The sequence below is a fragment of the Eptatretus burgeri genome, chromosome 2 (genome assembly GCF_056783735.1).
Source record: "Eptatretus burgeri isolate ZD-2024b chromosome 2, Ebu_testis_v1, whole genome shotgun sequence".
Classification (NCBI taxonomy): Eukaryota; Metazoa; Chordata; class Myxini; order Myxiniformes; family Myxinidae; genus Eptatretus; species Eptatretus burgeri.
The window spans coordinates 41,867,204-41,881,003 of record NC_140962.1 but is presented as its reverse complement, the minus strand read 5'-3'; the positions used below and the strand labels follow the sequence as shown (position 1 = coordinate 41,881,003).

Below are 13,800 nucleotides of genomic sequence, written 5' to 3'. Positions count from 1 at the left end.
ATTTCCACATCTTGTGAATGCCAGAGATATGTCCAGGGAGAGGATCCTGACCTCTTTGATATTTAGGCCCTCTGAACATTGTTGAGAAAGAAGAGGCAGAATGCCAATTATTAAGTGACCAGGACGTTATCCAATGCAGCCTCATCATACCATTTCCATAGCTGGGGTCAATGCAGACACATGTGTGCCACATATTTAAGCCTTTCCTGATGGCATGCGAAGAACAGACAAATATTGTTAATGGTGTTAATCTGCAGGAAGATGACTGCAGAACAGAATATATGATGGTGATGGTTTTTTTTTGGGGGGGGGGGGGTTTAATGGCATGAAGTATGTCGCACCAAATCCTGCATTGATGTCATGTGGTGCATGCACAGCGACTCTCGTCCCAACAGGTTGTACGCGCAGGAGTTTCGCATTTCGGAAGAGTTCATAGAGTAAAATCTGGTCAATGGAAATGTGTGCTCCAATGCGAACCAACTCCACTAATGGAAAGGAATACCTCGTTTCCGCACCACTCGACTCAAGTTGAAAACTCGGGTTTCAACTATTACAGATTTTCTTGCAACCTGCTTTTACAGTCGATACGAGTAAAGTGAAAATATGTTTCCATGAAATGTGGGTTTTCAACAGATGTAGGGTCGGTGGTTCTTTCCCAGCATTAAGCATTTCCGCAAGACCAAAAGGATGAATGCCATTACTTTGCTTCTGACAATCCCAACAATTCTTTGGAGCTTTTCATTACTTTTTCAAAAAGTGACACTAATATTAAGGCATGGAGAAAGCAGGAGAGAAAAGTTGCAGAAAGATTAAGATGTGATGAGTTTAATGCCTGGAGATAATCAATATTCAAGATTACATCCTCTTGTCACTTGTTTAGTCAGCATTGTGACATACGTCCACCTCTCTCAATTTGCCCGGTAAAATTTTTTTTTTAAAGATTCAATAATAATCAGGGCCAGCTCAAATTGCCAACCAATGTGGGTTGGCTAATTACCTCCGCCAATGAAGGTGGATGGAGGTTATATTTTCAGCCGTGTCTTTGTCTGTCTGTCTGCGAGCAGGATATCTTAAAAAGTTGTGGACAGATTTGGATGAAATTTGGTGGACAGGTTGGGTGTGTGACAAGGACGAACTGATTAGATGTTGTAGTGGGGCAACTTAGCTAAATATAGCATAACAATTGTGCATTTTGTGAGGAAAGCACCAAATTTGGCACACTAGTAGCCAATCATATTGTTGCGAATTCGCGCCCGCCGGCGTGCGAGCGGCCACGTAACTCAAATCGCGGAACGTCGCCCACCGGACGGACAATTCTGTCGTGACCCTCTCGGACTAACGCCGGGAACTAGTCACGGGTGGGCCTTTCTGCCTCACCACGATCGTGCCAATCGGCCCCCCGCGTGGGATAGGGTTGTTCGCCAAATTCGACCTACCTAAGTACCCACACGGAGGGTATACCGGGCGATCGCACCTCGCCGCAGGTCGACTCCGGACACGGGCCACTTTAAGCGACCCGTTCCGTACTATCGGGATAACCGAGCGGTGTTATCGTCAACCTCGACGGTTCCGATTAATTATCGGGCATATTTAGCCCACTACCAACCCTTACGTGAAGTAAGATGGAGAATCAATTAAAGAAAAGACAAAGCGAAACGGGAAAACGGTTCAACATAAGGCACATTTATTCCGCGGCAAACGGAAAGCACACATATACAATTACAACAATTATGCACCAAAAGCAAATGTAACAAAAGGAACACAACAATGCAGATCTACTACCGACTACGCGAGCACACGGCAACACTTACACAGTTTTACTTTACAGACGTCGCCGACAACACATATACTCAAAAGCAAAAGAAAAGGGCCACCCTCAACGACAAGGGGGCAGACGTGGTCCGTGGGCGCGAGACCGGGCGGAGCCTACCCGTCTTGTGATGAGCCGCAAATGTCGCGGCGGTGCCCCGACTCCGCGCTCCTCCGCGGGTTTCGTTGGCACTGCTTGGAATGGGGTGGGAACGGGGCCCCCTTTTCACACCATCTCAGCGCGGGGGGAAACGGGGGGGGGGTTGTTGATGCTCTGGGGAAACAGGATAGCTGGCTTGCTTGGGTCCCGCGATGAGCGACTCCACTGCGACCTCGACCGCGCTCCCGGCTTCCCCTCTCTGCAGCTCCCCGACAGACTCCGAACCCCGACAGACTCCGACTCTCCTCCAGACCCGTCTTGACTGCTGCTGCCACACTCCGCCGCCGCCACACCTCTCCAACTCGCCCGAGCCCAAAACTGCGACTGCCTCCAACTGCTTCCGACCCAAAACTAAAACTGACTGAATTCGCCCCGCGCTCGGCGCTTTATAGTACGGCAGGAGAACCCATATGAAAATTTCCTGATCAGGATGAGCTCGGGGGCGGAGCCACGCTCGCCCATTGGACGGAGGAAAAGTGGGCGTGAACCTCCCCTGGTCCTCGAATTTGCATATATCGATTCTACTCCGACGCGCCTGGAGGCGGGGCCAAATCGCCCCGCGCTTAATGATTGGACGGATCGGAAGTGGGCGTGTATCATTCCTGATCCGACTTCCCCTCGGAAAGGCCGTTCTTTGTACCCGCGGCTCAGCGCGCGCCCTGTACGAGGCCAGGACAGCCTGACGCTCGGCGTTCACAAGTGGTGCGGGAATGGCCGCAGAAGGAGAGGCGAAGGTGGTGGAGGGTCTAAAGTGGCGGTCCCTGGCCACGGTGACGCTTGGAATGGTGGTGATGCGATGTTTGTGAGAGCGAGTTGTGAAGGTAAAGGTCGTGGCTGTTGGCGTTGTTGTTGTTGTGAAGCGGCGTTGCGGTTGGTGGTTGTTGTGTGATGGAGGTTGAGACGTGGTTGGTTCAAAATAAAGATAGAACAGAAAAACGGCTATCTTAAAGGGTCGCAGCCCGAATGAATCACATTTATTCCCTCTAAACAACGGGTTTGGGGCTAACTACACATGTACTTACAGAGATATCTCACCTACGGGACCTGAATGGTGGTTTGCGAATTTCCTCAACCACAACACTATTATGAACAGATTTGGATATTGGGCCATCTCAAAATTTTTGATGGCAGTGGAAAATGGCTGCCATTCTAGTTAAGCATGGGAACATGGTAAGAGGGACAGCCAGGTTTCCAACCTCAGTTGAGTTGTGCATGGAAATGAGTCAAAAGGTATGAGTGTGACTTTTGGGGCTGTATCGGCTGAGCAGTTATCAAAATCAAGAAGTATTGGTGGAGGGGGTTGAGTTTATGATTCGGGATACTAGCGAGTTGGACAAAGTAAATGTGCCAGAAAACATTAAAAATAAAAATTATGTCCTAATGATGCAAAAAGGGTCAAAAATGCGAAGCTCCGCTTTTTCCAGTCAAAACTGGTGTGGCATTTAAAACACGAGCAAGTTGCCCGTGCCTGCACGGGATTCCAGACCGGGTATGGATGTAGGCGGAAAAAATGCAAATGCCGTCTTCTGTCATCGAGCCGGCAAGCTGGGAACAGCAATTCACATGTATTGCCACATGTGATGAAATTTAAATGCTCTAATGGCGATGAGGTGCTCAATTTGAAACTGTTTGTTTGATATATGTAGGTTTTTGATGCCTCGGGTCTGTAATAAAAAATTTTTTATTGGTGTCAAAGCAAGTGACCAATGAAGAATACATCACACAGCACAGGTGGACTCCTGGATAATGAAATAATTAAGTTTAATGATATTTGGGTTATTTTCCAAAACCATATTTTGGGTATTATTTAAGTCCCTGCTCACTTGTATGAACCAAATGAACAGAGATTTAAATAATATAAAACACAAAGTAGTTTTTTGGTAAATAACCCAAATAAAATAAAGAAATTATCTTCATCTCTCCCTGCTCATGTGGTCTTGTAGCATTTACATATCTGCTCACCTCACGTCAAATTTTATAGAAAGCCGAGTGGCCAGAAATTAATTCTTCTTCCTCCAAGACGACAAATACTTTTACCATTTTTAAAGAATCGGTAGGACTCGGATGAGGTTTGAACCATCGATCTCACAGACTCAGGGTGGATGCTCATGACTACTACTACTACTACTACTACTACTACTACTACTACTACTACTACTACTACTACTACTACTACTACTATGACTAGTACTACAATGGAATTCTGGCCCCCATGTGCTTCATGTAAAATAATGACATAGTCTCTTAACTTTAAAAATGTGAAAGATTTATTAACTACTACACTTCTTTAATGATGCCACTGATTACCCTCACCGGAAGAGAGGATATTGCATTTGGATTTGTTTGTCTGTTCAAGTCTGCACAGAATGTTAACATAGGCCACAACCGCCACCGAGTGGAAGCCAGTAGCACGTGTTTTTATTTTTCAACCGAGTACCTCTGAAAAGTATATACCATTAGAATGTGTCTTCTTCTTCTTCTTCTTCTTTCGGCTGCTCCCGTTAGGGGTCGCCACAGCGGATCATCCTTATGATCCGCATAGTGATTTGGCACATGTTTTACGCCGGATGCCCTTCCTGACGCAACCCTGGTCGCCTCTTACGACACAGGAATATGGTACACCTATTTTAACCGGGGTATACACCGGCCCAGTATACTGGTACTCATTTTGCCGACCTCGGAAGGATGACAGGCTGAGTCAACCCCCTGGTGTATTAATTCAGTGGCCCAACGGGGCTTGAACTCAGGACCTTTTGGATCCCAAGCCGCTGCCCTAACCACTATGCCAACACCAGGCTTATACCATTAGAATGTGAGTATGTCTATAAAATATAGTGACAGTTCTGCAAATCTGTCACTCCCCAAGGCAATGGCACAATATATATATATATATATATATATATATATATATATATATATATATATATATATATATATATATATATATATATATATATATATATAGTTACGGCTGTGGAAATTCGCAAACCACCATTCAGGGCCCGTAAGTGAGATAACTCTAAGTACATGTGTCGTTAGCCCCAAACTCGTTGTTTAGAGGGAATTTATGTGATTCATTCGGGCTGCGACGCTTTAAGATAGCCGTTTTTCTGTTCTATCTTTATTTTGAACCAACCACGCTTTTTTTCCGTGGTTGGTTCAATTTTTCCCTCCTATTTTCCCATCTGACTTCCCCGCGCTTTGGAGTGGTGGAAGAGCAATGCAGGTCAAAGGTGAGAAAAGGTGGGGGCCTCTTTTTGGGGAATAATGCTCTGGCTCCAAGCCAAAAACTGACTCCCTCGGCCCCCGGACGGAGCGGGGTGGAGGGAAAGCGCGAGGGCATGCCCCCTTCGAGAAGCTTCTCCAAGAAGCTTGAAGGGAGGCGGGGCCGAACACGGGGGCGGAGTGAAGGGCGGAGCCCCGGGCTATAAAAGTCAGACACGGGCGGAGCGCTTTTGGTTGGTGCTCTGGCTCTCTTCGTCCTCTTCCTGCTCGCTCGTCCTCTTCTCTTCCTGGTGGCCGCTGGCCTGGTCTTCTGTGGGGCGGTCCCGAGACCCTGCTGGTGGGACGGAGCGTCTGCCATTCCCCACACCGCGACCTCGAGCAACAACGTTTCCCCCCCCCCCCCTTCTAGCCGCGCTGGGATAGCGCCGGAAACTCCGTCCGTGGCGTCGAGCGGTCAACACGTGCCGGTGCGAGGCACGCCGGAGAGGACTCACCTACCACGCCAGGGCACGGAGTCGCGGCCAGGCGCGACCACGTCCACGGACGTAGGAGAGGGACTCGATGGCCCAAAGGGAAGTCACCATTTCTTTTCGGGGTTTTTGTATGGATCTTGTGGCGCCGTGTCTTGTAAAGTAGAACTGTGTAAGTGTTGCCATGTGTACGTGTATTCGGTTGTAACTCTGCGTCGTTGTTTCTTTTGTTTTCCTGATATAGGTGTATTCTGACTGTTTGGCTGTATATGTGTGCTCTCCGTGTGTTGCCTAATAAATGTGCATTGTGTAAACTGTTTTCCCGTTTCGCTTCGTCTTTTCTTTATTGGCCCTCCATCCTGCTTCACGTAAAAGGGTTCGTAGTGGGCTTAAAACGCCCGATAATTAATCAGAACCGTCGAGGCCGACGATAACACCACTTGGTTATCCCGATAGCACGGAACGGACCGCTTAAGCGGTTCGTGTCCGGAGTTGGCCTGCGGCGAGGTACGATCGCCCGGTCGACCATCCGCGCAGGTACTTAGGTGGATCGAATTTGGCGAGCAACCCTATCCTGCGCGGGTGGGCAATTGGCACGGTCGTGGTGGGGTTAAACCCCCACCCGTGACTAGCTCCCGGCGTTGTTCCGAGAGGGTCATGACAGAATTGTCCGTTCCAGTGGGCGAGGCAGCCGCCATTCGAGTCGAGCGGCCGATCGCACACCGGCGGGCGCGAATTCGCAACAATATATATATGAGCCTTTCCACAGTAATGGGTAAACATTGTGTTACATACATAGTCCACATTAAGTGTGTCCAGTTTATCTTGCAAATAAGGGGAAATAAAAGACTGACCCCTCCACTACTGGAATCCAACAGTAAGAAGATAATCTAACCCAACACAATTTATTGATGGGGTGTTCTTCGCGTATAGCGTAGGCTCTCGTAGTGATGATTATTAAACGACCTCTGACCTGCTCAAAGCTTTCTGGAACAAACGTGACTTTGTAACGTAATCGGAAAGCCAGATTTTTGTACAGCTTTTACGGCGATATGGACTTACCACTAAGGTTATCCTTTGTTACACATTTGTCATTTTGGTTGTTACGTTCTCACAAAAATAACAAGACCGTATTTTTTAAGGTTGTGCAGCTTGAGCATTTTGTTTCTTTCATGACGAATTGACGGATAGCATAACGATTGTTCCTCTGTTTTCAACCCCCCAGCATTCACATTAAAGTATATTTTTGGCAAATTCAGGGTGTGGGATATCATAAGTAAAGTCTTTTTACACATATAATCTAAACCAGTCTCAATCAAAAACGTATGTGTTCATATAAAACTCTTGGTAAATCTATTTAGTTTTTAATATAACGCTTAAGACAAAGATTGATTCCCATCACAGTGAATAAAATTTTATCTGCACGCTTTAATTTTAGGACAATAGCGGTTTTTGCTGTAAATAGTATATATCTACATTTATATAAACCTCAAAACATGTTAGTGGTATTCTATGGATACTTTAGGAATTCTGTGATAGCTCCTGAAGATAAGACCCTTAAATTTCGCATATTACTGTGGAACGGCCAATAAATAAATATATATATATATATATAAATATATATAAATATATATATATATATATATATATATATATATATATATATATATATATATATATATATATATATATATATATATATATATATATATACACAGGTAGTCGTCGACTTACGACCTATGCGACTTACGACTCTTCGACTTTACGACCACGTAAAGTGGCCCCAAAAAAAAAAAAAAGTTTTTTTTTTTTTTGTATGTAAAATATACGTTGTTCGACTTACGACCGATTGGTCGGAAGTCAACGACAACCTGTATGTATGTATGTGTATATATAACGAATCTACGCCGACCGGCGTGCGAACGACCGCTTTAGCCAATGGCAGCCGCACGCCCACCGAACGAGCAATTTAGTCGTGACTTCCCGGAACAACGCCGAGAACCAGTCACGGGTGTGCCTTCAACGCACACCATGGCCCACTCCGTATTCTACCCGCGCACGACAGGGTCAATTGCCGAATATCGATATACCTAAGTATTCGCGCGGGTAACCTACCGAGGGACCGTACCTCGGCGAAGGCCTGTTTGGACACGAACCGCTTAAGCGGTTCATTCCATTCTGGGATAACCGATAACCGCCACCTAGTGGTGGGATAATATAACCAGGTATTATCGCCAGACCTAGCCGGACCCGATTCTATTATCGGGATTCAAAAACCACTAGTGTTCCGAAAAACAATATAGCACTTCAATGGCGGAAAATTACACGACGAACGGGGTACATTTATTTACTACACACGTATACAGGGATGCAGGTATATACAGGCAAGGAATTCAAAAACACGCATGCAGTTGCTTTACGAAGACTGTGGGATGGGACACAGACACGAGCAAGGCGAAAACACTACAACCGACTATTGTTTATCATTAATGTACACTTAAGCAGGTTTTACTTATCAGACTCGGCGCCACAATATGTATTCAAAGAAAAACCCCAGGAAAAAGACCACCCTCATAGACAAGGGAGTCAGACTGGGCCCGTGGGCCTTTATAATGTGGGGCTTTGGTGACGGAAAGGGCCCCACGAGACCGTTGCAGGTTACCTGCACCCTCGTGGTGCCTTGCTGGGGCGAGTCGCGACGTCCCGTCCCCACGGCAGCAAGCGTAGCCGCGGTTGAGCTCAGGCCTCACCAAGTGGCAGGCGAGCTCTCTCCGGCTCTCCCCACACGCACGTGCAGGTTCGCGTGACACAGCAGCGCTGCGCCTCCAGCCCACGTCTCCTTTGGGACGCCCAGACCTCCACCGACCAACCGCTCCAAGCTCCTGACTCGGACACGAGCCCATATCTCCACGTAGCTCCGGCAGAAGCAGCACGGCTCCTTCCGCGGCGTTCAGCGGCAGCAACAACACCAGCGACGACAGAGAGAGGGAGAGGGAGAGGGAGAGGGAGAGGGAGAGGGAGAGGGAGAGGGAGAGGGGGAGAGAGAGGGAGAGGGAGAGGGAGAGGGAGAGGGAGAGGGAGAGGGAGAGGGAGAGGGAGAGGGAGAGGGAGAGGGAGAGGGAGAGAGAGAGAGAGAGATTCTCCTCAGCACAACTCCAGAGAGAGCTTCAGCAACGACAGCGAGAGAGCGGCAGCAACCCCAGAGAGAGAGAGAGAGAGAACGAACGCTGTGTGCGCTTTTTATTACCCATGCTCCGCCCCTCCGCTCTCACCCCGCCCTCCTTCCAGAACATGCGGGAAACTTCCAGAGCATGTGGGAAACTTCTCGAAGGAAGCATTTTCCCGCCAAATTGGGGACGCTCCCTCGCCGCTGTATTTGTCTTCTTCCACACGCCGGGTGGAATTCACCGTGGAGACACCATTCGTCCAGGGGAGGGGGGAACGGGGGCCGCCTGCTTTCCCTCGACGAAGGCCAGGCCTCTGGCAACTGTGTGCCTAGGTGGAAACGCGGTGGTGTGGTTATGAGGGTTGTGGTTAAGGTGGTTGCGTGAAGCGGTTGGTCCAAAATAACAATAGCAAAGAATAACGACTAACTCAAAGATCACAGCCCTGTCCACACGAATAAATCTCATTAAACAATGGTGGGGAAATCTACCTGAACACTCACTTAGCGATATAACTGAACTAAGGACCTTTATGGTGTTAGGACCTGTTATAACTAAACTCAAGACCTGCAAATTTCCACAGCCGTAACAATACATATATATATATATATATATATATATATATATATATATATATATATATATATATATATATGAGGGAAGGGCTACCTGGAACGAATATGAACAACATGACTATCTCAGGAACCGATATATATATATATATATATATATATATATATATATATATATATATATATATATATATATATATATATATATATATATATATATATATATATATATATATATATATATATATACATATATATATATATATACATATATATATATATATATATACATATATATATATATATACATTATATATATATATACATATATATGTATATATACATATATATACATATATATACATATATATACATATATATATACATATATATATATATATATACATATATATATATATATATATATATACATATACATATATATATATATATATATATATATATATATATATATACATATACATATACATATACAGTGGGGAGAACAAGTATTTGATACACTGCCGATTTTGCAGGTTTTCCCACTTACAAAGCATGTAGAGGTCTGTAATTTTTTATCATAGGTACACTTCAACTGTGAAAGACGGAATCTAAAACAAAAATCCTGAAAATCACATTGTATAATTTTTAAATAATTAATTTGCATTTTATTGCATGAAATAAGTATTTTATCACCTTCCAACCAGTAAGAATTTTGGCTCTCACAGACCTGTTAGTTTTGTCTTTAAGAAGCCCTCCCATTCTCCACTCATTACCTGTATTAACTGCACCTGTTTGAACTCGTTATCTGCATAAAAGACAGCTGTCCACACTCAATCAATCAGACTCCAACCTCTCCACAATGGGAAAGACCAGGAGAGCTGTCTAAGGACATCAGTGACAAAATTGTAGACTTGCACAAGGCTGGGATGGGCTACAGGACAATAGGCAAGCAGCTTGGTGAGAAGGAAACAACTGTTGGCGCAATTATTAGAAAATGGAAGAAGTTCAAGATAACAGTCAATCTCCCTTGGTCTGGGGCTCCATGCAAGATCTCACCTTGTGGAGCCTCAATGATCATGAGAAAGTTGAGGGATTAGCCCAGAAGTATATGGCAGGACCTGGTCAATGACCTGAAGAGAGCTGGGACCACAGTATCAAAGAAAACCATAAGTAACACACTACGCCGTCATGGATTAAAATCCTGCATCGCACGCAAGGTCCCTTTGCTCAAGCCAGCGCATGTCCAGGTCCGTCTGAAGTTTGCCAATGACCATCTGGATGATCCAGAGGAGGAATGGGAGAAGGCCATGTGGTCTGATGAGACCAAAATAGAGCTTTTTGGTTTAAACTCCACTCGCCGTGTTTGGCGGAAGAAGAAGGATGAGTACAACCCCAAGAACACCATCCCAACCGTGAAGCATGGAGGTGGAAACATCATTCTTTGGGGATGCTTTTCTGCAAAGGGGACAGGACGACTGCACCATATTGAGGGGAGGATGGATGGGGCCATGTATCGCGAGATCTTGGCCAACAACCTCCTTCCCTCAACAAGAGCATTGAAGATGGGGCGTGGCTGGGTCTTCCAGCATGACAACGACCTGAAACACACAGCCAGGGCAACTAAGGAGTGGCTCCGTCAGAAGCATCTCAAGGTCCTGGAGTGGCCTAGCCAGTCTCCAGACCTGAACCCAATAGAAAATCTTTGGAGGGAGCTGAAAGTCTGTGTTGCCCAGCGCCAGCCCCGAAACCTGAAGGATCTGGAGAAGATCTGTGTGGAGGAGTGGGCCAAAATCCCTTCTGCAGTCTGTGCAAACCTGGTAAAGAACTCCAGGAAACGTCTGATGTCTGTAATTGCAAACAAAGGTTTCTGTACCAAATATTAAGTTCTGTTTTTCTGATGTATCAAATAACTTATTTCATGCAATAAGATGCAAATTAATCATTTAAAATCATACAATGTGATTTTCAGGATTTTTGTTTTATATTCCGTCTTTCACAGTTGAAGTGTACCTATGATATAAATTACAGACCTCTACGTGCTTTGTCAGTGGGAAAACCTGCAAAATCGGCAGTGTATCAAATACTTGTTCTCCCCACTGATATGTGTATATATATATATATATATATATATATATATATATATATATATATATATATATATATATATATATATATATATATATATATATATATATATATATCGGTTCCTGAGATAGTCATGTTGTTCATATTCGTTCCAGGTAGCCCTTCCCTTATGTGTGGTGGGCTTATGGGTCATATGCATTGTGTGGGATTAGATAGTAAGTTTCTTCTCATTCCTTTCCTGTCATGCTTCTCCAGCACACAAGCCTCTCCATGCATGCATGTATGTACGCAAGCAGTTCATTAGCATACGTGTGCCAACTCCCATTTGAATTGCGTGCCACAACCCAACGGACACTTCACTTGAACCATCACCGTACTCCAAGTCCAACGTGACAAGATTCATGCAACGATCAAAAATGCCTTCATAAATCATCATGACACCATTGAAACATAACTCAAGCTCACTTGACATTCACCATTTCCACCTCAACCATAACAAACAGCCACAACAAATGACCACAACCACCACCACCACCACCACACCCACCGTTATGCTGCTGCCACCATCACCTCAACCACAATCACCACCGCCGATCACCACTCCCTTTTGGACCAACAAGGAATGGGGCAGCGCGGTATAACATTGCAGACCCGAGGACTTGGAGTGTGTGCTGAACTCCATTCAACATCATATGGTTAGCCGGAGCACTCCGCTCAATTACGGTCCCCATTTGGTGTATGGCACGCGTGCACGGACAGCAAGACCAAGCAACCCAGCACCATGTAAAGCATAGAGCTCGGTCGTGTAAGGAAGCCCAGTGCACAATGGCAACATCTTTGCGGCTGAACCCGTGCGTGGGTGGAGCTAACGCTGGGGTGACTGTTCATCCACCAATGGGGGCACTGGAAAACTCCTGCGGCCCGTTCTGATCCACCTTTCAGCTCCTCCCTCGCCACGTAACTATGCGTCCTGCACGGCGGGATCGCTTAGCTCACTCGTAATTCTGAGGCACACAGTGGTTCATGTGATCGATTCATATTGGCTTGGTGGGGAGAGGTGGAATGGAGCGGAGCAAAAGGGTCAGAGCGAGTGCGGAACAGAGATCACGGAGCGGGGCATTGGGAGAGCGAGAGAGCCAGATCCAGCACAGTCACAGGGCCAAGCCGATAACACCAAACACTTCGACTTTCTTACACCTTCTTAGGTTGTCTTCTAACACGTTTTTTTTCTTTCCTTCCATTTCGTCTGCTGTGGATGCATATTCCTAAAGGAGCATCAGCGATTACTCTGGCAACTCCCAAACAGTTGTCCCCTTCAGGGTGGCCCCACTGATATGCACATTTTACAGCTTTCTCTCTGCACCTCATCTTGAACATCATCTTGCACACAATCACACTCTCACTTGCACCTCCTCAGACCTGGCACCTTAGTCACCATTAGTTTCCCTCCACTAACCCCCTCCTCAGTAACTGGACCGTGCAGGTTTGTCAGCCCTGTCTGGTAATCGAGAGGTTGCAAACACCTTGTACTTTCCCTCATCTTTCTTGCCATCCAACTTTCCTCGGAAGTGTTTCTGATGGCGCCGGTCATGTTAAATGAAGATTGGAGAAGTATTAGAATGCTATAGCTCTGCACTGTCTTCTTTGTATACAACTGTGTTTTCTTTTGCCGCACCTCATCAATCCCTGCTTTCCCTGCTGTCCGTATCTTCCTTGTAATAAAACCCTTGCTTTTACACAAACCTTTCCTTGCCCTTTCTAAAAATCAATTCCTTGGTATTGTAATGTACCCAGCTCATAGCATCTTTTCCTCCATTAGCCCAGCATAGTCCACACGTAGTATTAGCTGGGAAGTTGTACTCCATGTGATTTGCTCTTGCTCGCCAGCGTACACTCACTGTATCGCTCGGCATTAATCTGAGTATGTGCTGAGGGTACGAAACCCCCTTGGTGCGGTCGTCCAAAGGTTAAAGGTAACACGTGAAGTAGTGATAACCCTGTCAGGATTGGTGGTACCAATCGGCGTTCATGGTTGATTGGCAACCCGCCGAGCCACAGAGTTATCCGCGGCTGGTGACCTCAGGACAGGGTGTTTGGGAGGAACTCGAGCGCTTCCCCTCGTGGCGAACCTCAAATCCCGGGCCATAACAATACGAACTATAAAACCACACAAAAGTCCAGGTGAGGGTCTGCAATCTTTGCACGTTGTCATTCCCCTCTCGTGGGATCAGCCATGGAAGGTTTTTGGCCCACGTCTTTCAAGAACCGACTGTCCGGGCCTGATCTTCGACTGCAAATGATATGAATAGGAA

At 45.9% G+C, this 13,800-nt stretch overlaps 1 protein-coding gene across 16 annotated transcripts in view; it reads right to left on the bottom strand.

Moving 5' to 3' along the window:
* LOC147031895 (mitochondrial fission factor-like) overlaps window positions 1–13,800 on the bottom strand; it is a 138,946-nt gene that overhangs the window by 121,601 nt on the left and 3,545 nt on the right. The gene's annotated exons all lie outside the window — the stretch shown is intronic.